At 46.8% G+C, this 27,332-nt stretch overlaps 1 protein-coding gene across 1 annotated transcript in view; it reads left to right on the top strand.

Moving 5' to 3' along the window:
• The window catches only part of TANC2 (tetratricopeptide repeat, ankyrin repeat and coiled-coil containing 2), a 2,475,706-nt gene that overhangs the window by 905,871 nt on the left and 1,542,503 nt on the right, over positions 1-27,332 (top strand). The window lies entirely within an intron of this gene.

Here is a 27,332-nt window from a genome sequence, read left to right as displayed (position 1 = left end):
GTTCAAGTCCCCAGTTGTAAATAGGTTCTTGAAAGGCATCATTCATATGTTCCGCCCTGTTCCTTTCGTGATTCCTCAGTGGGACTTGAACCTTGTTTTGACTTATCTGATGTGCACTTCCTTCGAGCCACTTCATAACTGTCCTCTTCGTCTTCTTACCCTTAAGACTGCATTCCTGGTTGCCATCACCTCTGCCAGGAGAGTGAGTGAGCTCCAGGCCCTTTCTTCACAACCTCCTTTCCTATCTGTCCATCCGGACAAAGTTGTGTTGCGGACGCGACCCTCTTTCCTGCCCAAGGTAGTCACAGCCTTCCACATCGGGTAGTCCATCACCTTGCCCACCTTCTTTCCGCCTCCGCATCCCTTTGAAAGAGGAAGAGAGGCTCCACCGTCTGGACCCAAAACGTGCGCTCTCATACTATCTGGATCGCACACGCCAGTTCCTGGTGGATGACCAACTCTTTGTTGGTTACAATGGCGCTAAGAAGGGACAGGCGGTGCACAAACTGACCATTTCGCGATGGGTCGTCTTGTGCATCAAGGCTTGTTATTCACTGGCTAAAAAGGAGCCTTCTGTGGGGCTACGTGTCCATTCCACTCGGGCCACGGCGGCTACTACTGCTCTGAGTCGGGGAGTCCCCTTGCAGGACATCTGTCAGGCAGCTACGTGGGCCTCGCTGCACACGTTTGCAAGACACTACTGCCTGGACAGCCAAGTCCAGAGAGATGTCTTTTTCGGCCGTTCCGTTCTCCAGGACTTTCTGGCTTGATTATTGGTTCGCAGACCAACCACCGGGGCTGGTATTGCTGGGGTATCTATTCTAAGGTAAGGAATCTAATACTAACCTGTTTCTTTCAGATGCACAAGTTACTTACCTTCGGTAACGATATATCTGTAAGAAACAGTAGTTAGTACTAGATTCCTTACCGCCCAACCCATCCTCCCCGTTCTGCGAACCGATATCTAGGGCTAAGGTCATCCCCTTTCAGGGCCCTAGTTTCATGGCACCAATGTTGGTTTTTATCATGGCTCTGCATTTCTGGTGCGGAAAAGCTGTGTATAAGTACTGACGTCCGCACGCAAGGGCGGCGTCTAAGTACTCCGGCGACGTCACGCCGACGACGGACACGGAGCCGCAAACGATGCGCAGGGGTACTGCTATGCAAACATTTCCGGATCCAGACTGACGCCTGGGGATATTCTTTTTTTTTTTTTTTTTTTTTTTTTAAACTTTATTTTTGTCGCAGACAGTTAAAGCATACAAACAGTTGCGCCGACAGTTCCATTAGAATAACGACATTCCGTCAAGCTACAGGTAACTTTTCACACGGCCCATCTGCCCACATCCCGAAGGCCGGGCGGCGGTAGGTGGTAGCATGCCAGAACTGGCGAAGAACCTAGCAATGCAACTGTACGGCAGGATATTCTGATCTGCTTTATTTTTCTTTTATTCAGGTTACCCCCCAACTCCCCAATAGAATTGGCCCCCACCGAGTCCGAAAGTCTCCGTTGCCCGCTGGATAGACAGAAACGTATCATCCGGGTAAAGGTCAGCCAATAACTCGCATCCACCCGCTCTCCACTCTTGGAAGGGCATATGTTCCTCCATAGCCACCACTGGGGCCATGATCCATATCGGCAGCTCCCTGTGAAAGGGGGCCCTCCGTAAGACTTTTTCCACAAAGTGCTGCCAAATTGCTGCGGTGTGCCGCACTATGTATGGCAGATCCTCATCTGCACCCCTTCCGTGCATCAGGGCCATCTGCACCGTTCTCTCGTCCGCACTCCCCGCTAGGAGTTGCAGTTCCCAGTTGTCCGAGTCTGCGAACCACCTGGCAGCCGGCAACAGCTGAGCTGCATAGCAGTAAAGGTCAAACCTCGGCGCCTCCAGCCCCTCCTCCTCCCAGCTCCGGACAACCGTGTGCAGGGCAACTCTACTACGCCTGCCCGCCCAGAGTAAAGACGTAAGGAGTGTGTTAAGGGTGCGGAATATTCGCGGGGGAAGTGAGCACAGAGAATTTTGCAATACATATAGCATTCTCGGCAGCATCCCCATTTTTGCCACCGCCAGGCATCCCATTAAGGAGAGAGGCAGTGTGTTCCAGAAGGACACTGACTGTTGTAGGGAGTTAACCACCCTATCTGCATTACGGGTCAGTAACTGTTCGTCTGACGACGCCACCTGGATCCCCAGATAGCGGAAGGCCTCCAGTTCCCACCGCAGTCCTAGGTTTGGGAAGTCCCCACGCATGTCCATACCATATCCCGCTAGGGGGAATATCAGGGACTTCCCTGCATTGACACGCAGACCTGAGGCTGAACCAAAACGGTCCAGCAGCTGCAGCAAAACCGGCAGCGCTTCCCGCGGAGACGTTAAATAAAACAGAGCATTGTCTGCATACAAGGAAACTGTGTGTACATTATTCCCCACTTTGATCCCCCATTGAGACATCGTGGTACGGACTTCAACCGCTAATGGCTCAATTGCCAGGGCGAACAGAAGCGGTGAGAGGGGGCATCCCTGACGGGTGCCCCTCTCCAACGCCCAGTCTTCAGAGCGTGCGGCTCCAAGTTTAACTCTGGCTCGAGGCGCCTGGTACAATATCTGGATCCATCTGCAAAACACGGGCCCCAATCCCACCCGCTGAAGCACCTCTAACAGGTACCCCCAACTAACAGTATCAAATGCTTTGGCTAAGTCTATCGAAACCAGGACCTGGGGATCCTCCCTGCCTCACACCTCATGCAGGATATGGTTTAATCGCCGCAGATTCATTGCGGTGTTGCGTCCGGGGATAAACCCGCACTGGTCTTGGTGAACCAACTGGGCCATGTGTGGCGCCAAGCGAGCGGCTAACAGTTTGGTCAGGATTTTCACATCCGTGTTGATCATCGTTATAGGGCGGAATGCCGCGGGGTCATACCCATCACCACCTGGCTTCAGAAGCATGCAGATCTCTCCTTGATACATTGTGGGCGGGAGGGATCCAACCTCCAGTGCCTTAAGGAAGACCTGGAGGAGGAGGGGGCCGAATATGTCTCCAAACATGTGGTAAAATTCGGAAGGAAACCCATCTCTTCCTGGGGACTTAGCCCTCGGTAGGCCAGCCATAGCCACCCGTACTTCATGAAGGGTCAAAGCCCCATCCAATTCTTCCGCTTCCTCTCTCGAAAGGGCCTGAAGAGGGAGTCCCTGGAGGTAAGGCTGATAGGAGGCTTCCGTGACCAGTGGATCCGCCGCATACACCTGCTGCAGGTGGGTTCGGAGAACACAGAGTATATTGGATTCCGAATGCACCATAACCCCGTCAGGGCCCCTCAGGGCAACTATCCGAACTGGGGCCGTTTCTTTCTTCAAAATCTTGGCCAATAATCAGCCGGATTTGTCCCCCTCCCGATGAAGACGCTGTCTAAATTGACCTAGTGTAAATCTGTCGAGGCGAGTAAGTATATCATGGACACGTTCCTGGGCTTCCCGCTCCGACGCCAATTCTGGTTCCCCAGGATTTGGTGAGGCCTGACGAGTCCGCAGTGTGTCTTCAGCTTCCCGCAGCTCGCGAGTCATCTGTTGCCGGACCCCATAGGTGAGGGCCATGCATTCACCCCACACCACTGCTTTCAGAGCGTCCCATTTTGTCGACAGGGGTATGTCGTCCCCTTCCCAGTTCAGCTCAATGTAATTTGTGAGGGCTGTCTGCACATGGTCTCTACCCACTTGGTCCTGTAAAAGGTCAGTAGGCATCCGCCAGGTGCGGGGGCGGCAAGGCTGGTCGACCTCCTGTGTAGCGCACAACACCGTGGAGTGGTCAGACAGGAAGCGGGCCAGATGCGTGACCTTAATGAATACGACGCATCCATATTTGCAGCAAGGACCCTATCTAGCCTCTATGGGTGTCGTGTGTTGGAGTGTAACAGGTGTACAGTTTCTGTGAGGGGTGACCCTGACGCCACACATCTGCTGCCCCCAGATTAGCCATGACCTCGCACAGTCTCGCCGTCATGCGAGGTTTCGTTCCTGCTCGGGGAGGATGCCTGTCTAGGACAGGGTCTAAAACACAGTTAAAATCCCCAAACCATAGGAGAGGACTATCCAAGTCTGACACTAAGACCTCCTGAATTTGTTAGTAGAAGGACGCGTCATCTACATTAGGTGCATATGTATTAAGTAGTGTAAGGTCCCTGCCATTCAGCTTCACCCTCAACAGCAGGTACCTGCCCTCAATGTCCGCCTCCGCATACTGTACTGCGAGGGGGACCCCAGGAGCCACCCAGATCAATACTCCACGTGCTTATGTAGAAAAGGAAGAGTGAAACACCTGACCCCGCCATTTTTTAGCCAGCTTTTGCGCACCCTGCTCGTTCAGATGTGTTTCTTGCAAACATGCAATAGAAATGCCATGCCTCCGAAAGAAAGATAGGACCCTGTGTCTTTTGGTACAAGTGCCTAACCCACGCACGTTCCAAGTTAGGAATTTGTATCCCATGTTTCCTGTGATCGCCCAGCCGGGCCATGTAGTCTGCTGCTAAAATACCGCCTCCTAAGGGCCTGAACGGTGATACGCATGATGCCTGAAATAACTTTCTTCAACAACTCCCTCCCCTCCCCCCCTGTATCGTAACATTTGAAGAATACACCCCCCCTCCCCCACCCACGAGCAGGATAACGACAACAACCCAACATGTCAGCCCGCCCTTCCCCTGCTGGTGCCAGGACGTACACAGCCACCCCACACACCCCTCACAACACATCACACACCCACACAAACTATGAAACTGGAATCACGCCCCCCCCGCCCCCCAGCTCCCCGCACGACCCAATGCTCATATAAAGTACGCCCAGCTCCGTTTCAACTGTATTCGACCAATCAGGTCCAGAGATGATACTTGCACACCCACCTCCCGATAATTCTCCAGTTCTTACAGAGCGAAAGGCCCCCTGCCCCACCTCGCAATGTGAAGTCCGGTGGTTCTGGCTACAATGTCATTCAGTGTTCATCAATACCCCTCTCCTCCCCAGGAGCCACAGCAACCAACCAGAGACAATGTATATACAGCTCCCATATCACCTCATGGTGGGCCCTTCACCTCCGGGGCCCAAGCTTCACCAGTCTCCGGGACCACCAGGTCCGATGGCGCCGTGTCACGCTCCGCAGCCTGTATCGTGTCCGGGACCAGGATTTCCTCTGGGTCCAGCGGGCTCGGAGACACCGACCCGGTCCCCAGCAGCAGAGGTTCCAGGAGCATGGCGCCATCTGCCCCAACCGTAACTCTGGGTTCCCCAGTGTTCTCCGTCGCAGAGCGGCGTCTCCGTCTTCCCCGGGGCTTCCGCTGTGGGCTACTCCCCCACGTCTCCTTGGGCCCACCACGTTCTCCCGGCGGAACGCCGTCTCCTCTAACTCCAACCATTCCCATACTTCCTCCGGGGATTCGAAGAAGTGCGCCTTGCCCTGAGCGAGCACCTTAAGTTTGGCGGGATACAGCAACATGTACTGCAATTGCATCGCACGGAGCTTCTGCTTAACCCCTAGAAAGGATTTCCTCATCTCTTGAACTTGATGGGTATAGTCAGGGTATATTGACATCCGGTTGTTCTCAATGGCTAGGTCCGGCGTTTCCCTTGCCGCTCGTAGGATGCAATCTTGATCCCGATAATTCAATATTTTGGCAATCGGGGCTCGCGGAGAGGCCCCCGGACGCGGCGGAGGAACCAGGGCTCGATGAGCTCGCTCGATAACAAACACCTCTGAGAGACCCCGTGGACACAGCTTCGTTCTGATCAATGTTTCTAGAAAACGTTCAGGATTACCAGCCTCCAGCCACTCCGGGACCCCTAGGACTCTTATGTTGCTGCGACGCGCCCTCCCTTCCGCGTCCTCCGCTCTCTGTTCCAAGGCACTTGTCGCCGCTGTAAGGTGCGTGACCGTCTTTTTGAGGGAGGCAACCACCCCCTGTAGCTGCTCAATGTTGGCCTCCGCATCCGTGACTTTGTCTGCCACCTTACGGAGGTCCGTCCGCAGGAGGTTGACGTCGATGGAGACAGTCTCGATTTGCCTCTCCAGCGCTGAGTGGGAGCCCTGAATTGCCTTCAGCAGCTCCGCTCGGGAGGGTTCGCCAGGGTCCCCCGGCTCCTCATCTTGGCCCGATTGGCGTGTAATCCTTTGGGACGGTAGCCTTTGTGTGGTGTACTGGGTGATCGTATTGGCCTTTGTCGAGCAGAACATCCTGTCTTTGCGCATCTCCGGTGTATTCTCAACGGAGAGATAGCGAGCCTATGGTGCAACAGCAGACACTATCCCACTACTCCCCAGTCGGTAGACAGTTCTGTGAGGTGCCTCGCTCGTTCACTCACCCATTCGTAGTCATGCGGGCCTCCCTGCTCCACCAACTCACCCGTCGTGGGCAACTCCCAGGCACACCAGGCCCAGTTATGAGGCTTCGTGAGCCGAGTCGTGGTCTGGCAAGGAGAAAACCGGCATCCACACACTCCCAGCCTGGCAGCACAATCTTGCTTAGAGTCCTCCAGGCACCCCGCCTCGCCAGAGAGACCCACGGGTCCCAGTCCGGTGGATGCGACGCTCCGCCACTTCGCCGAGCCAGGCACGACAGGTAGTAGGCCGCTCCACTCTCCGCAACTGGCTCGTATGGCCCGTATGGCCCGACTACCTGTTCAATAGCTAGGCAGGGGGGCCCAGGGCTGCAGGGCGCTCCCTCCCGCCGCCGCAACTATGAGGCCCAATTGTCGCCCAGTGACCAACACCTCATTCATAGGCCCAGGGCCCTCCAGAGAGCCAGTATGGAATCCTGCGCCCCTCTCCACCGCGCCTCAGGAAGCAGTTAGGCCCGGGGGACCAGGGCCGGTTCCGCACAATCAGTCAGGGGCTCAGTGTCCAATTTCACGCCGTCTGCGCCTCTCGGCTCCGCCTCTCTGGGCCCCCGGCCCGCTCTTGCCGCAGGTCTATGCCAGTGTACTTCGGCCCTAGGCCTTCAGGTGCCGCCGGTCAATCCCGGTCTTCACGGCCTGGAGGGCTGTCCCCAATATGGCGGCTCGGAGGGGGAGGGCACACCCCGGACCCGGGCGCTCCCGCTGCTCCCCGGCTCCACTAGGGCAGTCCCTCACCCGTGCAGGAGGCGGTATGTCCAGGCAAGAGATTGCAGGATCTGTACTCTGGGGTGCACACACGGACCTGGGGCCCCCTTCTCAGCTCACCGGATCTCGTGGTCTGTATCTCCGGGGCCGCGACTCACCCCGAGGCGTCTCCAGGTCCGGGGCCATCCACCGAACCTCAGCCCGCAATGTTGTCCCCTGGGGCAGGGTCCCGACCCGAGAAGAGCTCCTCCGATCCTCGAACCCCCGCCGTCACTCAGGGGCACCACAGGGTTCGGCCGCTCCCGTCCGGTCAGGCCCAGACCACGGACTCACGTAGATGTGGTGGCCGTTCTCGGAACACCGGGACTGCTCCCCGTCAGATCCGCCGCTCCTGTCAGCTAAAGTTCGGTAAGGAGTGTCCCCTCTACATCAGCTATGCCTCCGGTCGTCAGACGCTGCAAACCAGAGCCCGGGCAGGATTATTTTCAGGATTTTCGGGTCCGCAAGACGGGAGCTGGTAGAGCTCACGTCCTGTCGGCCATGCTGCTTGGCCACGCCCCCCCTGGGGATATTCTAAGGTAAGGAATCTAATACTAACTACTGTTTCTTACAGATATATCGTTACCGAAGGTAAGTAACTTGTGCAACGCTCTTATAACAAACCCATAGCTCCAGTATTGCAGCTCTATAACTCCAAAATTAGTGACTCAATTCTCTATGGTGCAGAGTTGTGGGGGCACGTAATACTGGATTCTTTAGTGGTGGGTCAAAATACATTTTTAAGATCGTTAATTGGCCTGCCGCAATCCACCCCTCTACTGGGATTTGGGGTGTCATTCGATTAGGGATGTAGCACGTTATAGGCTAGTAGCATACTGGAGGAGACTTTGGGTGATTCCCTAGTTAGCCAACTATGCTTTGGCTGTGTTAGAAGTTAGGGAGTTGGATGTAAACAAGAAAATTGGATGGTTTAGGAGTGTTAAAAATATTCTCAATGAGCTGGGGTTGAGTCGGCTGTGGATTTCCCCTGCCGAGAGTTCCTTTCCCAGCAAAATAGAGCTAAAGGCAGCCTATTGGCACATGATATATCTTAGGAGGTTTACAGCTCCTACTAGTTTTACCCAGTCCAGCACCTTTTTTGAAATCAAAATTGAACCAAAATATGAACAGTACTGGGATTTAATCACATCAACAAGGGATAGAAAATTATTCCACCAGTTTAGAGTAGGTACATTGCCCATGAAGGCCTTTACTTCGAAGTGGTCCAATTCTGATGCAACTGATAGCAACTGTCCCTTTTGTCCGGAAAGCGTAGAATCATTGGCCCATATTCTTTTTGCATACCCAGCTTACAGCAACCCGAGGCGATGCTGGTTGAAACCTTTGTGTTCACTCTTGGGCACCAGGTTATACAGTGAGACATTTAGATTACTTAAAACAGCAGTAGACAGCCCCACTGTAAGTGCCACAGCTAAATTCTTGGGTTGGGTGTAGGTGATTCGTTGGACTGAAGGGAGATATAGGTAAATTTCCCCCCATGTTCTTTACATCATATTTTTTATCATTGTTATATGTATTTAATGTATAGATATGATGCCCTTTTATAAGGAAAACAATGTTTTTTATCTTATTTCCTGGCCACTGTCATAGGAGTGTTTTAGAGTTTCTTGAATATTTATTTTTTTAATGATAAATATTATATGTCCACGTTACAATCAAGTGTGTTGATGTAGTGATATGATTTTTTTTATCGAAATAAAGTTTATAAACTGAAATAAACTGAATGTTTATTTAAAATATTTAAATTAAATTGATGTTGCTCTACCAGGTATTCAAGTTAAGAATGCTCATGAAATCCTTGTCGCTAAATGGTAATTTTCATCTAAAGCTGCGATTTCGTTTGTCACTATAATGGCAATTCTGCAGATCACCTCTTTCATCTGGTGCCCTCCCTTGTTTTGGTCTAGCTACAGCATAGTCAAAGGATTCCAGCATAAAGGTTTCTAAACCTTATTTATGTATAACGTCTGATCTGATTAGCCATTTATAAGCCTCAAGACCTTTTCAGATCGTTGCAGGTTTGACCCCATTCCTAACTTTACAATAATGTTGGGTTTTCCCCACCAGACCTTATCATTCCCATACTAGTTTCAGCCTTGCCAGCTTAGTTTGATCACGCAGGCATCTTCTTTGCTAAGGATTGTCTCCTTTTACTTCCCTTAAAATGTATTTCAGAAACTAGTTAAAGCAGGACTTGAGCTTTTTTTGTCCTCCTGCCTCAATTTGTAGTAGCAATTTCTCTGAGACTCTGCATCACTTTCTCATTCTGTTGCCTCCCTTCTACACATATATGTACCCTCTAAAAGGAAGGCCACTCATATACCTTATGTGGTGGCTTCTTTGATTCTCTCCTGTGTGACTACAGGTAAATTTCAGCTCAGTCAACTTTCATGATAAAAGAACCCCAGCATAAAGAATGTTTTCAAAGTTTGCAAATCTAAATTTTTGTAAGCAAGTCTTATTCTTATCACGTTACCCAAGTCACCAGTAGAAATATAAAAATATTTGTATTGTTAAAGATCTGTCTGCCCTATTCACTACTCAACTCAGAAGTCACTTTGGTATCAGAATTTCTGCTTTATGTTTTAGATGTTTCAGGTAGGACTGATAATGAGCGGTGATCCCCGATCACTTTTAGTGGCTTGACTGCCTCTTAAATGCCACCTTAATTCTTCTGTAACTTTTGTCCACTTGAACCACATTGGGGTGTTTCAGCTATATCAACTCTTAAACACAGAACAATGGATTTGACCTCATGTGGTGACTTCATTTGTCAATTCTCAACAACTTCCCAGCTTATTGCAGTTCAAAGTGCACCCAAGTACACCATGGTGTCCAGCAAATCGAATCATCTTAGATCTAGACATCTAGCTAGCTTATGTATAGGTTTGTCAATTTTTCTTTTTTTCGGCATAGAGCAGTTTTCTGAAGTTTGTTTGCTTCTAAATTGAAGCACTACTTGAAGTTTAACATAGCCTTATAGCCCGTCGTAGCGGGCTTTACTGGCTATTAAAGGTACGCTCCCGCGTTAAAGGCCCGAGCTGAAGGCGAGGTACTTTAACAAGTGAACAAAAGTTTAAGAGCCGGTAGAGCCCTGCTACGAAGGGCTATAAAGCTATTAGAACATTCTGCAACTAAAGGGCAGAATGTTCTAACAAATAAAACAAAGGCCTCTCGAATCCCCTTGAGCTCCGAGAGGCCTTTATAAAACATTGAATGTTGCTCTGCTGGCCTTTACCGGCCCGTAGAAGCATGGAGCACTCCATTGTCTATATTGGAACTTCCAATGTTCTAATAGTCCTTTTGATGATTTTTAATTTGATTATACACCACTAGTGAGACTGAGTAGGTTAATCTTGTTGTGTGATTTTCATAACCTTCGAATGCTTTCATATGCTAGTTTTGTCGTGTTAGGTCTTTTCGCAGCATTTGAAAACTGCAACTATTGCCCACGCAACTAGATTCCCATACCCTGGATGGTATCCTTGTGAAATATTTTAGAACTTTTAAATGCCTATTCCCAGGGTAGTCGCTATTTTTTTCTTTTCCAGGTGTGCCTAATGGCCTGAGGTGTTACCATCACTTGGTATGTTTAAAATGAATGCTGAACCTCTGGCACGATTTATCGATTCTTTGGATACCATTTTTACATATGTCTTAATGATATTGGTATCCTGCTCCGTTTACTTTGGTTGAGAACCTGGGAGAAGTGGCTCACAACTTTAAGACCTGCTTGTTAGCAATCTCAGCAGCTATTGGTTTCGACCGGTAGTGCCAAGGGTTATTCCTCCATTGGTTGAAATCTGTTTTACGTGAAGGGAACAGACCTCCATAAAGTATACAGCCAAGATAAGTTACTAACTGTGAACTCGCATATCATGCAGTTTTTTCCTATGTGTCGATTAAATAGGGATGTTCTACAAAATGTGGTCCTGTTTGATTCCCCTGGAAGAATTTCAGCTATTACAGCTTTCACATGATCTAAAAAAATTGTGAAAATTCCATATACTCGGGGTTTTCTAAGTGTTCTCCTGCCAGCCTTCATGAACTTTAGAATGTACGGCGAATTACTACTTTTGGGTGCACAGAAGCTTCATTTTGTGATTTAACTTCTGTTACCAGAATATTAGCTGCCTATTCAGAATCTGATCTTTTTTTTTTTTAAGAGTCTGCTTTGTGCACCATTCACTGTGTGGAAAGATGCCCATGTGATTTGGGGAAGAAGGGGTGAAAAACGCCCGCAGCACATTTCACAATGTGCTTTGCATTTTTTGAACACGTTCTCTTTGAAATCTTTATACTTGATGGCTTCAACTACCTGAAAAATACTCTTCTCTTATCCTTGTTCTATTTCTGAACATTAGAAATTTAGAAAGCATGTGCTTTAATTACCCGACACGCTGGTCTTGTATACATATTCAGGAAACACATTTGGCCCTCTCTCTTGCACACTGAATCACTGGTCTGTTTATGATGTCGACATCATCTTTTCAAGTTGCACCACAAGTCTCAGCTATGAATCTAGCATCTACAATGGACATAGGTTTAAAGCTCATTTCATCTTCGAAGGGTGTGCATAAAGGACTCGCCCCCAAAGTAGGGCAGGTTATCCTAAGCACCTGGGTAAATACATTTAATAGTATATCCAAAATAGCACCACGTCCTGCTACTTGCCCAAAGAATTTACATTTTATGGTTTAAATCTTTTAATTGATTTTAAGAGTGCACAATCTAACAATAGCCGCCACCTACATCCAATGGCCAGCGGGGAACAATAAAGAGTGTGAGCTTTGTTGAGGGATAAAGAAAGTTAGAATATATAGTAGAAGAGAGAGTAAGAATAAAGGTGTCTGGATGTGTTCTTTGTCTCAGTGGTGCGGGAGGCCATCCAACAGAGGTGTTTGTTCTTCTTGAGTATGGTCTTCGGAATATGGGTTTGCATTAGGGAGTCGAAGCCTCCGAAGGAACTGCGGGCACGTAAGCTCCAAGAATTCCGTGGAGAATCTGGGTAAGGCGCGGAAGAGGCCAGCTGTGATCTTCTCCATGCCCACCATCTCCCAGATCTTATATAGCCAGTCCAGCTTAGCTGGGACCTCCTCTGTTCCCCATCAAGACAGCAGCGTTTGCTTAGTGGCGTCCAGTGCTAGAGTGATTGCCCTTCCCCGGCTAGATTTGAGAGGGTGAGTGAGGGGGTTAGGGAGTCCCAATAAAATGTAGCTGGGAACTCAAGGTATTTCTGTATGGTGGATAGTATCCATGTTGTGTAGAATTGTGTCCCAATAAGCCTGTTTTGGGCACTGCCAGAGGATGTGCGTGAGTGTGCCAGGTTGTCCACAATTGCACCAGCAACGGTCATTCCCACCAGGTTTCCATTGCGCAGTTCTGATTGGGGTATAATACCATCAGTGGCCTGTTTAACAAAAAAAATGTTTCCAGCCGTGCTACATGAGTAGTCCCTAGCTCTATAGATGATATCCTGCCATTCTTTGGAGTAGAACTCACGCAGGGGATTTACTATTGTTTTGGGGTTTGTTCAGGAATGCATAAATATCTGACAGGAGGCATTTGTCGGAAGTGCGGGTTATGAACCACAATTCAGATTTAGTGAGGGGGCAACTAGCTTGGGTTTGCACCTGTGCTTGGGTCACCCAGTGACTTATTGCTAGGTACTGCCAGTAAGCCTCTTTGGGGATTCCAAAGTCCGACATGAGTTGAAGAAAGTCCAAGTTTCCCTTCTCATCAAAAAGGTAGCTAATTCTTTTGCAGTTGGCCTCTTACACTTAAGATAGCTGTTCCCTTCCATCGCTGGGGGAAAGTCTGGGTTACATATGATAGGGGTCAGGCACCATATAGAAGTTGAGATGCCGCAAGGTTCCTTTGCCCTATCCCACACCCCCAGGGTAGTCCTCAGCACCAGTGAAACATAAACCGACTTCGCTTAGGGAGCCAGGGTAATTTCCAAATGTGCATGCCTGCTACTGCGCGGTCTATAAAGCACCAATGTTTCTCTGACTCCAGTTTTCGAAGATTCTGTCATGTAGCGCAGTTGCGCTGCCTGAAAGTATTTCTCCAGATGTGGGACCCCAAGGCCTCCGTCAGCCTGTCTCAGGTACGTCTGATGTCGAGCCATACGAGCTCTCTTTCCTCCCCATATAAAGCCCCCAATAAGTTGTTGTAATTGGGCTAACATTTGGGCGGAGGGCACAGTGGGAGCGACTGCTTACATATAAGATGCAGGGTAAATGGGTAATTCTGATGGGCGCCAAACTACCTAGCCATGACATTGCATGTTTGTTCCAATTAAGAAGCTCTCATCGTCTCTCAGCTAAGAGCGACGAGTAGTTCGCCTGAACCATCAATCGTAGGGAATATCTGCAGTCCCAGGTAAGAGATGCCCATGTGGGCCCACGCAAACGGGAACTGGTTCGCCAGATGTTGCTGCTCGGCCTTGGGGAAGGTCAGGCTGAAAGCCATTGTCTTCTGAATATTGATTTTAAAGCCCGAGACCTTGCAGAATGCTTCAATTTCTTCTTTGGGGGGGAGAGTGGGGGGTGGTTGGGGTAGGGGTAGGGATAGGGATAGGGAGCACGACGGCCGCACGAACAAGATCACCACATCGTCCTCGTATAGGGAGATTTTGTGTTCTCTGTCCCTCATCCTAATTCTGGTGACAGCGGGAAACATTTTGGATTATTTTGGCGAACGGCTCCATACAAAGCGCGAAGAGTAGGAGTAAGAGAGGACACCCCTGGCGAGTACCCCTCGCAATCGCTACAGGCCAGGATGCTATAACGTTCACCCTAATGCGAGCGTCCGGGCCATGTATATGCAGTGCACCCAGCGCAAGTAAGGATCGCCTGTACCAAATCTTTGGAGGACTTGTCATAGATGTGGCCAATGTACCCGGTCAAATGCCTTCTCGGCATCGATTGACATGAGCACTGTGTGCTGCTGGAGGCGTTGGGTTTTATCTAGGAGGTGGCACGGTAGGACTTACAGTATAAATCATTTATTTCCTCTCATTATTTTACAGTGCCTCTATTTTAAGTGTGCTATTTGACTTTAAGATTATTTTAGTAAATAAAAATGATTGTCTTGTCACTCCAGTGGCATTTGCTGCAAATATCTCTGACCACAATGCACCAGGAAATTTCACTTCTCATAGACAGTAGATTGCCTTCTTATTTAGATATATTTCTCGGTTTTTATTTTAGAAAGAAAGAGGACATACATTTTACTGCAATTAACTTGCATATTGTCGAGATTTACTTGTAATGCAAATGTACCCACTTTCCAAAGTTTGATACAGTACATGAGTGACAAAAACGTTTTTTGTTTGAATTTAGGAATCAGTTTGGCATGAAAACATTTGAATTTTGTTAACACTTTTTGTATGTAAGGTTTATAAAAAACATGTTTCAAAATGTTTCAATATGCGTCAACTAGACAGTCATAGAATTTTAAGTAGCTATATTTTATACATGAAAATATTTGCTCTTCTATCTACTGATTTATATCCCCTAAAATCCGCAGATCCAGGCTATATCTCCTTCTCTTCGCCTTTGAGACCCCAGCTGCCCCAATGCCAGTTCTGTTCTTTGCTTTTGTTTGTTGAAATTAGCATTAACACACATCCACACATCCATAGAAATGTAGCCCAATGATCGCAGAAAAAGAATGACTGAGATCTGCTTTTCCATAACATTTAGTTTCCCATTTTTGTTTGAGGATTTAGGCAGTTAAAATAACACTCAGCTGCAGACAAGCAAAAAGTGGTCTGTAGTACAGCAAGCAAGTGTGCATGAGTATTGCATAGAAGAAAAGACGAGAAGCAAAGGAAAGCTGTGAAAAACATGTATTTTAAGATGGTTGAGTGAAGTGAAGACTTGTAGTAATACTAACCATGCATAAAAGTAATTATCTCGAATCTCTTATGGTTCTGAAAAATGTAAATGTTCTTAATGTTGTGAAAACAGTGAATGGAAGAGTTTAGAACTTACCAAGATGCTGTTAGTGAAGTGAGGTGAAAACAAATGTTACATGTGGAGATGGAAAGGGAGAACATGGGTGGGAATAAGAAACAGATTGTCTGGAGTCCAAGAGAGCCGCTTTATTCTATCGTGGCTTAAAAGATGAGCTGAAAGATGCCTGGTCGCAAATTCCACATCGCCCCACAGAGGAATCAGCTTTGATTGACCTGGTTATAGAAATCGACTATAGGCAAACCGAAAGAAGTGGTGAAAGAAGACGAGAATTTGAACTGGGTGTTCGGCGCTTTGATAGGGCAAGAACCAACGTGACAAGGTCTATAGAGAAATAGCAAGGAGTCAAGCCTATGCAAATAGGAACCATTAGAGGTCCACTTTCCAAAGAAGAGAAAGGAAAGCGGAGACAAAACAATCTATGTATTTATTGCAGGACCAGTGGTCATTTTGTGAAAGGGTGCCCTAAAACATTTAAGAAGGAAAACTCGCAGCACCACCAGTAAAGGGAGTTGGGCTGGTGGTTGCTAACGAAGATACAACTCCAATTCATCACCAAGTTGCTAACACCTTGCAGTCTTCTGCTCCGCACCTCATTTTGACTATGACTTTGAAATTCTGAGAACACATTCTTCCTGGAGTTGCAGTGGTGCTGGACTTGGGAGCTAATGGGAACTTTTGCAACCTCAAATATGCCTCAAGGATTGATCTGAGGGACCTACTTAAGGAAGGAAGCGAAGCGGTGAAGGCTGTAGATGGTACAAACTTATCGTCCGGTCCCATCACCAGTCATATGGCGGTCGTGGAACTCCTCTCTAATGAGGGCCATAGAGAGGAAATGCAATTCAACCGGATTGATGCCCCACAATTTGGAATTATTTCGAGTCTTCCATGGCTTACGGAACACAACCCAACGATAAACTGGAGCGAGAGGACTGTGAAGCTACTGTTTGGAGCTTTGATACTGTGAGAAGTCTGAGAGAGAACAGAAAGGCCCAGCTGCCTTTTTATGTGAAAATAAAATGAGGGTGTGTACAGTGCAAACTGAGAACCTACCTGTTGAATACCAGGAGTTTTCTGAAGTGTTCAGTGAATCTGATTCAAAGAAGTTTCCTCCACATCGATCATTTGATTGTAAAATCAATCTTGAACCTTGGGCCAATCTTCCTTGTAGCCGGATCTACGAGTTTACAGAAGCAGAGAACCAGCACTTGAAGGATTACTTACAAAAATACTTGGAAAATGGGTTCATCCGACCAACCCTCTCCATTATTTTTCGTCCCAAAACGGGATGGAGATCTTAGGACGTGTATAGACTACCGCACCTTGAACAATATTACGATCAAGAACCGTTACCCATTACCCTTAAATTCCGTCTTACTGGATCAACTGAAGGATGCAAAAATCTTCACGAAGTTAGACCTGCAGGGGGCTTACCATCTAATCAGAGTGCGGAGTGTCGATGAATGAAAAACAATATAGAAGAGTGGGAGAGGTTACTATAATAGAACATATGGGAGTTTTTAGTGGCATATCCATACATTGTGATGAAGAGAGGGATCAAACACAGAAATAACATGAGCAAAGCTGCTTATAATATAAAATACAACCCACTTAATTGTTTTTCCTGAATTTTTGCAACAATAAATACCCAATAGGAATTTCCAGCAAAAATACTTTAATTCTTTATGGAGCCAGGAGCAACATGGCCGCTATCAATGGAGAATAAAATAATAAATTAAGATTGAGAATTGTTTTAACACCTATACTGAGCTTTAGATGATAAATACACTTGTTAGGATGAATGCTGGAATATTCCCAATACATATCAGGACTGGTTGTTAGATATTTTTGGGACCGCAGTAGGCCTTTGAACTTTATCTTATCCGTAAAGATGGCCACCACAGTCACAAGGTGATAAAGCATATCCATCAAAGAAAAGAGAGGAAGTAAATAATCCCACAAATAAATGAAATGGAGACAAACAATTGGGGAGTAGGTTAAAATACGCTCTCTGTATTTTTTAATTTTTAACACAGTGGATAACCAAAAAGATTGTCTTAAAATTTTTATTCTTTATGCCAGTCTAGCGATGAAATAAAATAATAAAATGTCAATAGTCAAGACCGGTCAGCTGGGAACTATTAATGTTTCCCTGACAATCCAATTTGGATATTTTAATAATAAAGAATACAAAAAGACGTGACTTCGCCCACTTAGGAAGCCCGTCTTTTTGTATATATAAGGAACGAGCTTGAAGACTCCCGATATGTCATTTCCGGCAGTCCACGAGAACAGGGAGGCCGACATTGCTTTTAACAGTAAGCTAAAAAAGATTTGTGTACAAATTGGACCAATTTGTATCGAGGTATAGTAAGACATAGAAGGCCATGTGAATTATACGGAGGTCGGAAAGGCCAGATATTTTGTGGAAATGTACTACTTTTGCTCAAATAAGTTAAAGAAAGTGCGACGTAAAAAGAAAAAAAAAGACAGGAGAAAAAAGACCATAGAACGAATGCTTGAACGCTAATAATATACAGCACTGGCGCCAGGATATATATGACTTATTTGAAATCGTTATAAACAAAACAGTATCGATAATATAGTGCTTTTGTAAATTAAACGGTAAAGGTATTGACAGGAGTACTTAGCACAGTGTTTGGAGGGACAATATATTTTAACCCAAACGACAGTTCATTTAAGGTGGGCACTATCATTAAAATAAACCACAAACGGAGTGCATTGACCAGATTAAGGAATATAATAAGCTTCATGAGGAGGTCCTTATAGAATACGGATTAAGACCCCATAATCTTTTTATAAACAGATAGGTAAAAGGCATCAAGTTGTACCAGCTTTACAACTAGGACACATGAGCCTTATTGAGAACAGAACGCATACAAATGTGTAGCGGTTGTGTTAATTCATTATACTCAACAGTGTTCATGATTATAGTGAACGTGGGTAGTAATCAAAGTGTATAGAGAGATTGACCCTGTACATAAATAATAGTAAGGGCGACAACAATTATAGTTGTATAACAACATTGATTTTTTTTTTTTTTTTAATAAGAAATCAAAAAGTCATACGAATGTACCCTGTTTCATTCAAATAAAGGTTAAAATAAAGTCGTGTATATAACCACTAGTAGCCCGTCCTGACCTTGTCCGGGAGCAACAGGCTTCCCCGAACCCCGCCCGCCCCGACATTTTCCAGCAGCCCGGGCCCCCGCCCGGCCCATCCCCTGCCCGGCCCGTCCCTCGCCTGCCCCGACCCCCGCCTGCCCCGACATGGGTCCCCTTACCTCAGCCGCCGCTCCTCCCGCCTGTCCGCTGCTTGCACCACCGCTGGCCTGTCTGCTGCTCCTCACGTCACCGCTCCTCCCCTGGGCCATGTCCGCCGCTTCCTTACCTCAGCCGCCGCTCCTCCAGCCTGTCCGCTGCTCACACCGCCGCTGGCCTGTCCGCTGCTCCTCACGTCACCGCTCCTCCCCCGCGCCATGTCTGCCGCTCCTCATCGCGCTCCTGGACGCCGCTCCTCCCCGCGCTCCTGACGTGAGCACACGTCGCGGCCGGCGCTACTTCTTAGGGACTACTTTTTTTTTTTACTGTAAATTTTTTAAATAACGTTTTTTTAAAAATTTTATATAGCCTATAACCATCTACACACCCTGACGATTCCAACGGTGTATCGGGTGTGTGGATTGGCGCTGTGGTTCCCGAGTTTACCCGCCTCAAAGGCTGAAAGTTGATTAAACTGTTAAAATAGAACAACTGTTAGGATGGCTAAGCGCTTATCAAACTTGTAATCGTACAATATTTAATGTACTGTTCGGATTATGCAAATTTATTAAAGACATTATAGGGCCAAGTGTCAGTTCTATTTAAAGCCTGAGTAGTGCTATGTTGTTGAAAGTATGTTAGACAGAGATGATGGGATATCCATTGGCAAACTATCTTGTTGTAATACAAGGGGCATAGAATAGTAGAATAGGAGAAGAATTTTAGAATATCTAGAAGAATTGTTGTGTATAGAATGTTGAATCGGCACTCTCATCTTTGGAGATCTGATATGAACTTTTTTTATTTAGATCTGATAAAATATTTTAGTCCTGAAGAAGGTGGAAACATTAAAGAAATCACCAAAACGCTGCGTCGATTAAAAAAAAAAAAAAAAATAGTTTTATCTGAAATCTGTAGGAATAAGATTGTAATCCATTCTGCGAGGTATTGCTAGACTTTTTGTCGTAGAATTTTTTTTTTTTTAAAGTATGACCAATGAGTTAAATAAAATGTTTTTAACAATATTGTTTTATATTTGTTTTGCGTTTAGTATTTGGTTCATATATAATGCGTGATGACTGTATGGTAGATCAAAGTGCAGTATTTTTGAGAATAACAACAGTTATTATTGTATAACAATTCCCTCCTTTACGGGAATTTTGATACCCTTATAAACTATTGACACTTGGTCCAGGGTGAAAGTGTTTGCCCTTTTTTATATTGAGTTTAGGGACTTTAGTGTTGTTGGTTCTCTGTACCCCGTCCCTTTCGTTTCACATTGGGGTAACTCCCTTTTTTTTTTTTAACAGATGAATGGAAAACCGCAGTCAGAACCAAGTACAGTTTATAGGATTATCAAGTCATGCCCTAAGGCTTGTGTAATGCCCCCGTAGCATTCCAATATTTCATAATCAATGTCTTGAAAGAGTTCATAGATCAGTGCGCTATCGTCTATATCGACGATTTTTTGATGTACTCTTCTTCCGAAGAAGAACATCAACACCACGTCAAAAGGATCTTAAGTTGTCTGAAGGAAAATTACCTAAACGTTAAGCTGGAGAAGTGTGCTTTTGGAGTGAAGTCTGTGGACTTCTTGGGGTTTGTTATCGCACCAGAAGGCCTAACCAGGGATGTCAGGAAGATAGAGGCAGGGCTAAATTGGCCCCTACCAACTTCTGTGAAAAAAATACAGAGCTTCATTGGGTTCGCGAATTTCTATCGTAGATTTATTCACGATTTCTCCTTAAAGGTCGCACCCTTTACTAGGCTTTTGCAAAAAGGAGTTCCTTTTCAATGGACCTCAGAGGCTGAAAATGCCTTCCAGTTTCTGAAGAGAAGTTTTACCACCGCACCCATTCTGCTACACGCTGATCCTACTCAACCATTTTATCTAGAGACCGGCGCTTCTGAGCAGGCAATCGAAGGTGTGCTATCGCAAAGGCACAAAGATACGGGGTAGTTGCACCCGGTCGCGTACTATTCCAGGAAGCTGCAACGGCTGAGATAAATTATACCATTCCTGATTAGGAGCTCCTCGCCATTAAAGATGCATTCCAGGAATGGCAACACTGTCTTCTCTGAGCTAGGCATTTGGTCACGGTATTTACCGATCACAGAAATCTTCAATTCTTAAAATCAGCCAGAACTCACATCACGTCAACTGAGGTGGTACCTGCACTTTGCTGACTACAACTTTGTAATTACTTATCGGCCAGGGAAGAATAATGGAAAGGCGGATGCATTGTAATGCATAGACACTGAGGGAAAGAATAATCTCATTAGTGAGCAAAAAATAATTCCGGAAACAAAGATCATTGGAGCAACTGTGGAGAACACCCTAGAAGACAAAATCAAAGAAGCTATGACTCAAGAAGAATTTCAGAACTGGCCTCAGGAAGATACAGCTCGAGAAGTTCGCAATGAGTTGCCGTTCCATGCCAAAGCCTTGTTTCTACCAACTCAAGAACTCCAACAACAAGCCTTGGCAGATTGTCATGACAGTCCTTTGGCTGGCCATCTTGGAACCTATTGTACCAAAGAGTTGTTGAAGAGACAGTTCTGGAAGCCAGGGCTAGCCAAGGATGTTCGATAATATATAGAAGGCTGTGGGATTTGTGCAATGGAAAAGACAGATGGACAGGCTCCTCAAGGTTTTTTGAGACCATTACCCACTCCCCGTATCTCTGGCATTTGGTTACCTGATCGTTGAATTACATTTTAGTCAGGGTTTTAGCTTAATTTTGGTGATGGTGGATGGCGTCTCTAAAATGGCTCATTTCGTCGCCTTGAAGGTAACCCCATCAGTAAAGCAAATTACCACACAGCTGAATCAGAGTTTGATCAAGATTCATGGAATCCCAAAAGTTTTGATTTCGGACCGTGGGTCTCAATTTCTATCCCATTATTGGAGGGCCTACACCAAGAAATTAGGAATAGAGACACAATATTCTACTAGCTTCCATCCTCAAACAGATGGCCAGACAGAAAGGACCAATCTGGAACTAGAAAAGTATCTTAGAATTGTTCCTTCTAGATGAAGAAGGAGAATGACCTGATCTTCTTTGGACCGCAGAATTCGCACATAGTAATGCGAAGAATGCCTCTATAGGATATTCCGCTTTTTACTTGATTAACGGGAGGCATCCAAATACTGCGGTTTCAACCCAAGAGGTCTCGGTGCCCGCAGCACAAGAACTAATCCAACACCTTAGTGAGGTGCATAAGTCAGCCACCAAGATTTTAGCGTTATCTAAGGAATGATATAAGAAGCACGCAGAAAAAAAGAAAAGACCGGAATTAGTTCTTCATGTAGGAGATAGTCTGGCTGAATATTAAACACCTACGACTCAAGGGAAATAGGAAATTCCAGCCATGCTTTGTAGGCCCCTTCCCAGTAGAACAGGTTTGGAACCCCGTAACTTATAAATTAAGTCTTCCTAAACAGTTGAAGCTACATCCAGTGTTTCACATATCTCTGCTGAAAAAGGTATCTCCTAACCATAAAGAGGCAAGAAAACCTAAACCTCTAGGCGTAGATGGGCAAGAGGAATTTAAGGTAAAAAAAATGTAGACTCCAAATTAGTTCAAGGTAAAATTTTCTATCTGGTAGACTGGAAGGGTTACGGTCCCGAAGAGAGGTCATGGGAGGTGCAATCTGATGTTCATGCTCCACGATTAATTAAGGCCTTTCATCTGCAATATCCACCCAAACCCCAGCCCGAAAGCTTAAATGTCAGGGCTTGGGTTACAAGAAGCCATGTGCTTCCCTGCACTAGCAAGACTCCAGCGTCTGTGAAACAATTCCCGGTTTCCTGGTCAATCTACCGGAGACGGCAGGTGATTGTGACCAGATGCCGAGCGATTGGAAGGGCACGCCAAATATGTAGGAATGCCAGTGCAATCGGTGTTCTAATCTCTCGTGTCTGGTTGCGAACTCGAGACCAAAGCATCTGTGAAGTGTGGCGGCAGCATTCGAAGCTGCGCACTTCACCAACACTTTTCGTGTGACAGGACCTATTGCTCTTGCCTCAGTTAGTCCGAGTTAGAGGATAGTGTATCTGCCAGCCCTAGGCGAAGGTTCGTTTTTTCGTTAGGAGTATTCGTCTGAAAGTAAGTGATGCTAATCTGTAAAATTAAGCATATTCTTGTTCCTGCCCACATACTTACCAGACCTATCAAGTGAAGCTGAGGAGGCTGGTCTTTCATCTCCGCAGGTTCAGCGGAATCCAAGGAATCCAGTTTTCTTGCGGACAGAGTCTTCTTAACCGCAAGTATACTCCTGAGGGAGTTAGAGCTACAATGTATGCGTTTATTAACAACAGGAAAACATAATTGAACTGAGAGTGAAGGTCAAAGTAAACCTGCTGTGTACTTACTGAGATGCTAATTTCTTAGTTGAAGTTCTTTCTAAATCCTGTGAATAAAAAAAATAAATCCACAATTATATAATTTGAAACTTAAATTATCGAAGAGGGGCTAACACCTATGGCTTTGAGGGTAAGGAAAGATTAGAGTAACACACAAGAATAGAAAGTGCCTAGGAGGGAAGTCGTAGAAGGTATTAATGTTGTTTCTTGTCTTACAGTTCACCACCCCAAGAGAGAGTAGAATGAAAAGAGAAAATATAGAAAAGAGCAGTGGAATGGAGTGCAAGACAGTCTCTTTGTCCCCTACCCCTTTCCCCCGGCGGGGTTCACACGATCTCCAGTGCAATTGGGGTTCGTGGGAACTTCTGTAGCGGGAGTTGGGAATTTATAACATTCTGCTCCCGAGAGTACCGGATTGAGAAGTGAGTGTGCATAGAGCTATGAGACTGCCTTCCTGTTAGGCTAGGTCATCAGGTTCCTTGTTGTGCTCTCCTCAATGGGTTCTTGCTATTTATTTAGCCCAGGGCCAAAGCGTCGGCTCCTGCGGCGCAGGGCACGCGCCGCCTTCAAGCAGCGGTTGCAGTCAGGTTCACTCTTTGTCCACCACGCCGTTCTGATCTTGCGGCCCCCAGGGAGAACAGTAAACTGGGAACCCCAACCCTCTATTCTTTGGGGGCGGTGAGGTGCAGTGCAGGAGGTGCAAGCTTGGCCATGCGGGTCCCTCCCTCGGGTCGGGGGTCTCTTTCTGTTTTGTGCGTATACATAGGAGGCCAGGTCTCTCGTCAGACAACCTCGGTCCTAATTTCTCCCGTCTGTGGGGTTTTGGGGGAGTAGGGCGTAACTGGTATACAGGGCAGGCCTAATAAGGTCTTTACCCTTCTCATGAACGGCGCAGCTCTCCAGGTCTCCCTGTGGTAGTGCAGGTCCCAGTTCTCTACCCCGCCCAACTCAGTGCCGTACTCTTCCTAGCCCCGTCGTCAGGGCTCTCTGGTCCTACCTTCGTGGAGGTCTCGTCCCGCTCAGGGTTCAGCCTTCGATGTCCTCCGATGGAGCTCGCATGTTCCTTTCACTCCACTCTCATCTCCCATGGTGGTGTTTGGCTCGCAACTCGTCTTCCAGCTCCGGGGGCTCTTCCAGGCAGGTAAGCTGTTGCTCGACCCTCAGGGGCACAGCTCAACCCATTCGGGTCCACGTCAACCCGCTGCCCTCAGTTGTATGTGGGATCGGCCCCCAGCCGCAGCGGCCCTCGTCCTAGTCTTCTGCGGAACCTAGACGGGTCCAGGGGGGCCAGCCCCCCCCACCCCACCCATTCCTCCTCTCTCACTATCGGCTGCAGGCCAGCACGAGGTAAGGGCGCAGTCTTGTTCTGGGTAACAACTCTGAGTTGCGATCTCTACCGAGCTTCCGCTGCTCTCAGTCAATGTCGCCATCTTGTTTCTAGGGCCTGCCAGCCAAGTCGGGTCTTGACCACGATTCAGTGTCGCCTGGCCTTTGCAGCTTCTTACAATAAAATGTATCTCTTTGTAGCAGTATTCATCTAACAGTCTGGACCCTCGCAGGTATTTAAAGGGGTAAGATGGTGCCAGATCGTGCCCAGCCATGAGGAGCTCCGGATAGAGCTGCTCACTGCATCAGCGTCAAGCCACACCCCCTCAATGCATAGTGGAGTATTGATGCATATTTGAGTGAGAGTTGTAGAAATAATTGAAGGAGTGTCATGCTGAGCTGCCTGGACAGGTGTGGGTCCTGTTGAGCTTCTTGCAATTAAGAGGAACCTACTGATTGAACACCTTATAATGTTCTGCTTGTGGCATCAATCTTTTACATAGAATTAAAAAAAAAAAATTCGAATGCATGTTTCTTTCTGCATATTCCTTATGCGAAGCCTTTCCCAGTCATCAGACATGATCTGAAACTTATGGGTAGCAGTGACACTACACTGCCCCTGGTGGGCTGTGGTTTGTTAAATTTACTCTGTTATATTTGTGTTTCACCAACACCGCCACCTCTCAGTTGCCTGTCTAATTCCCCAGCCACATTAGCCCACCCTCCGTTCTCCATGTGGATCTCCACCACCGCCTACCCACCCGTCATTGTTTGTGTGCTTCAACAGCCCACCCTCCATGTCCATATGCCTTCTCAGTCCCTTCTGCCATTCCTCTGTTGTCTGTGTGCTTCACCAGCCATTCTCACCCACCTTCCGTTGCCTCTGTGCTTTCTCCATCCCTCCCGCGCGTCCTCTGTTGTCCTTATGCTTGCCTTACTCTCCTCTCCTGTCTCCCCCTGCTGTCAGCTTACTCCCCATCCCCTCCCTCTGTCAGCTTGCTTCCTCGTCCCCAATACCACCCCCGTTGTCAGCTTGCTTCCGCATCCGCTCCCCTGTTGTCAGCTTGCTTCTCCACCCTCCTGCCCTCCATTGTTAGCTTGCTTTCCCAGTCCCTCCCACCCACACTGCATTGTCAGCTTGCTGACCCAGCTCCTCCCCCCGCCCTTCATTGTCCATTTGTCTCTCCAGCCACCATTGTCTCTTGCGTGTCCTCTCCACCCACCTATGACCTTCTCTCCTGCCCTCCCTTTCCCCTGTGTTGCCTAATCTTCAACCCATTTCCCATTTTTTTGTTTTTTCTTAATTCTTGCTTTGTCATCTTTATTTCGACAATGTCATAAGAGTCACATTACATTCACGATATGCTTTAACAGACTTCAATTCAATTCATTGAGTTAAAAACATCAATCAGTGCATCTACGTTGGAAAATAACATCGCTATACAGTATAAAAATCCATCATAACAATTAAAAACAAGATCGTCAAAAAAGCCCAGGCATTACTCTAGACTTCTCTAAAAACTGGATACATAAATGTGCCTTCTCTCACTGTACTAGACATTCAGATAATTACGTCTCTTAATCCACATTGCTGCTAAGAATTTTGTTACTGCAAAGACGATTAACTGAAAAAGATCAGTTTTTAATATCCGAAAAGAATCGGCGCATTGTCTAATTCCCAAATTCTTACAAATTGGAACTATCCACTTTTTCCTTGGGATCTGGTATCCAGTGCAGAAAAAAATAACATGCAATTCATTTTCTATTTCTTCCGAGCAGCCTGGGCAGTTTTTAGGGGTATTTGGGGACCATTTACTTGTGAGGGCTCTGATTGGTAAAGAGCCATATCTCCATTGGAAATAGAGCTTCCTATAACCAGGAGGGCTAATATCATTCAAGACAGTTTCGAATTTTTAATAATCTTTCGTAATTATGAATGTGTTAGACAAGGTTCCTAATTGAGCGTTGGATAGGCGGGCAGATAGATTTTTTTCATAATACAGATTTGCCAACTGCTTGCGTGATATACTCATGCATGCTTGCTCCGGGTTACTCCACATAAAAGGGAGGCTCAAACTTTCAAATTCCTGTCTGATATATTTTAACCATGGAAGATTCCACGCATTAGGCAATTTTAGAACCTCCATCAGCTCTTCCCTATAATTTTTGAGCTCTGGAGTTACCCAGAGTCTCCTCCAGAAAGTCAGGGGTTTAAGGCCCAATTCCTCACTGAGAGGTCTAAGGCCCAGATCGAGCCTTAGAGGCAGCAATGGCGTGGTTGGTGGCAGTGATACCAAGTGCCTTAAAAACTTGTTTTCTGCAATGACCAACGCGGGGGCACAATTGTAGCCCCACAGTTCGCCACCATAGGTTACTGCCCCTCCTGCCTGTAATTTATAAATTTCTAGTGGTGGTCCGATTGGCTTAACTGTAGCTTTACTTAAAAGTTTGATAATGCCGCCTGCCTTTTGAGTGAGTTTTAACTGGGATTTTGTTTGATGTTGGGTCCAGGTCATATTTTCGTTGAGGGTGAGACCCAGGTACTCAAACGTCTGCACTCTTTCAAGACTAACACCTCCAATCAAAGGACTTGCTCTAGTAATTTTTGGTGGATTAAAAATCATAAATTTCGTTTTGGAGGTGTTGATTTCCAGCCCCCGTCACAGCAGAAAGCAACAAATGCGTCCAGGACCCGCTGGATACCCATAGGGGTCTTGGAGAGCAGTAGAGTGTCATCCGCGAACATAATCGCCGATACCCCAACCCCAGCAAGCCTTGGAGCGTCTCTGTTAGAGACCGCGTTCAGGTGGGCGATTACCCCGTTGACATAGAGGCTGAACAGGGTAGGCGCCAAGAGGCAACCCTGCCTCACCCCCCTGCCAACGTGGAAGCTGGATGACAACTTGCCTTCTCTCCCACACCTGACCTGCGCAAAGTTATTAGTATGGAGTCGGATCAAATTGTGCAAGAGCGGGGTAGGAATGCCTAAATCTGCTAACACACTCCACAATTTCCTTCGTGGGACCAAATCAAAGGCCGCACGGAGGTCCACGAAAACGGTGTATAGTGATCCACTCTTAATTTTGACGGTTTTCCAAAAAAGCATAGTTAGTCGGAAAACCTGGTCCGTAGTCGAAACGTTTTTTCTAAAACCAGCCTGGTATGGGCTTAAAATTTCCGACTCCTCCATCCAGCCCTCAAGGCGGTCTAAGATCAGCCTTGCAA

The sequence above is a fragment of the Lissotriton vulgaris genome, chromosome 5 (genome assembly GCF_964263255.1).
Source record: "Lissotriton vulgaris chromosome 5, aLisVul1.2, whole genome shotgun sequence".
Classification (NCBI taxonomy): domain Eukaryota; kingdom Metazoa; phylum Chordata; class Amphibia; order Caudata; family Salamandridae; genus Lissotriton; species Lissotriton vulgaris.
This window is presented reverse-complemented; position numbering and strand designations above follow the sequence as displayed.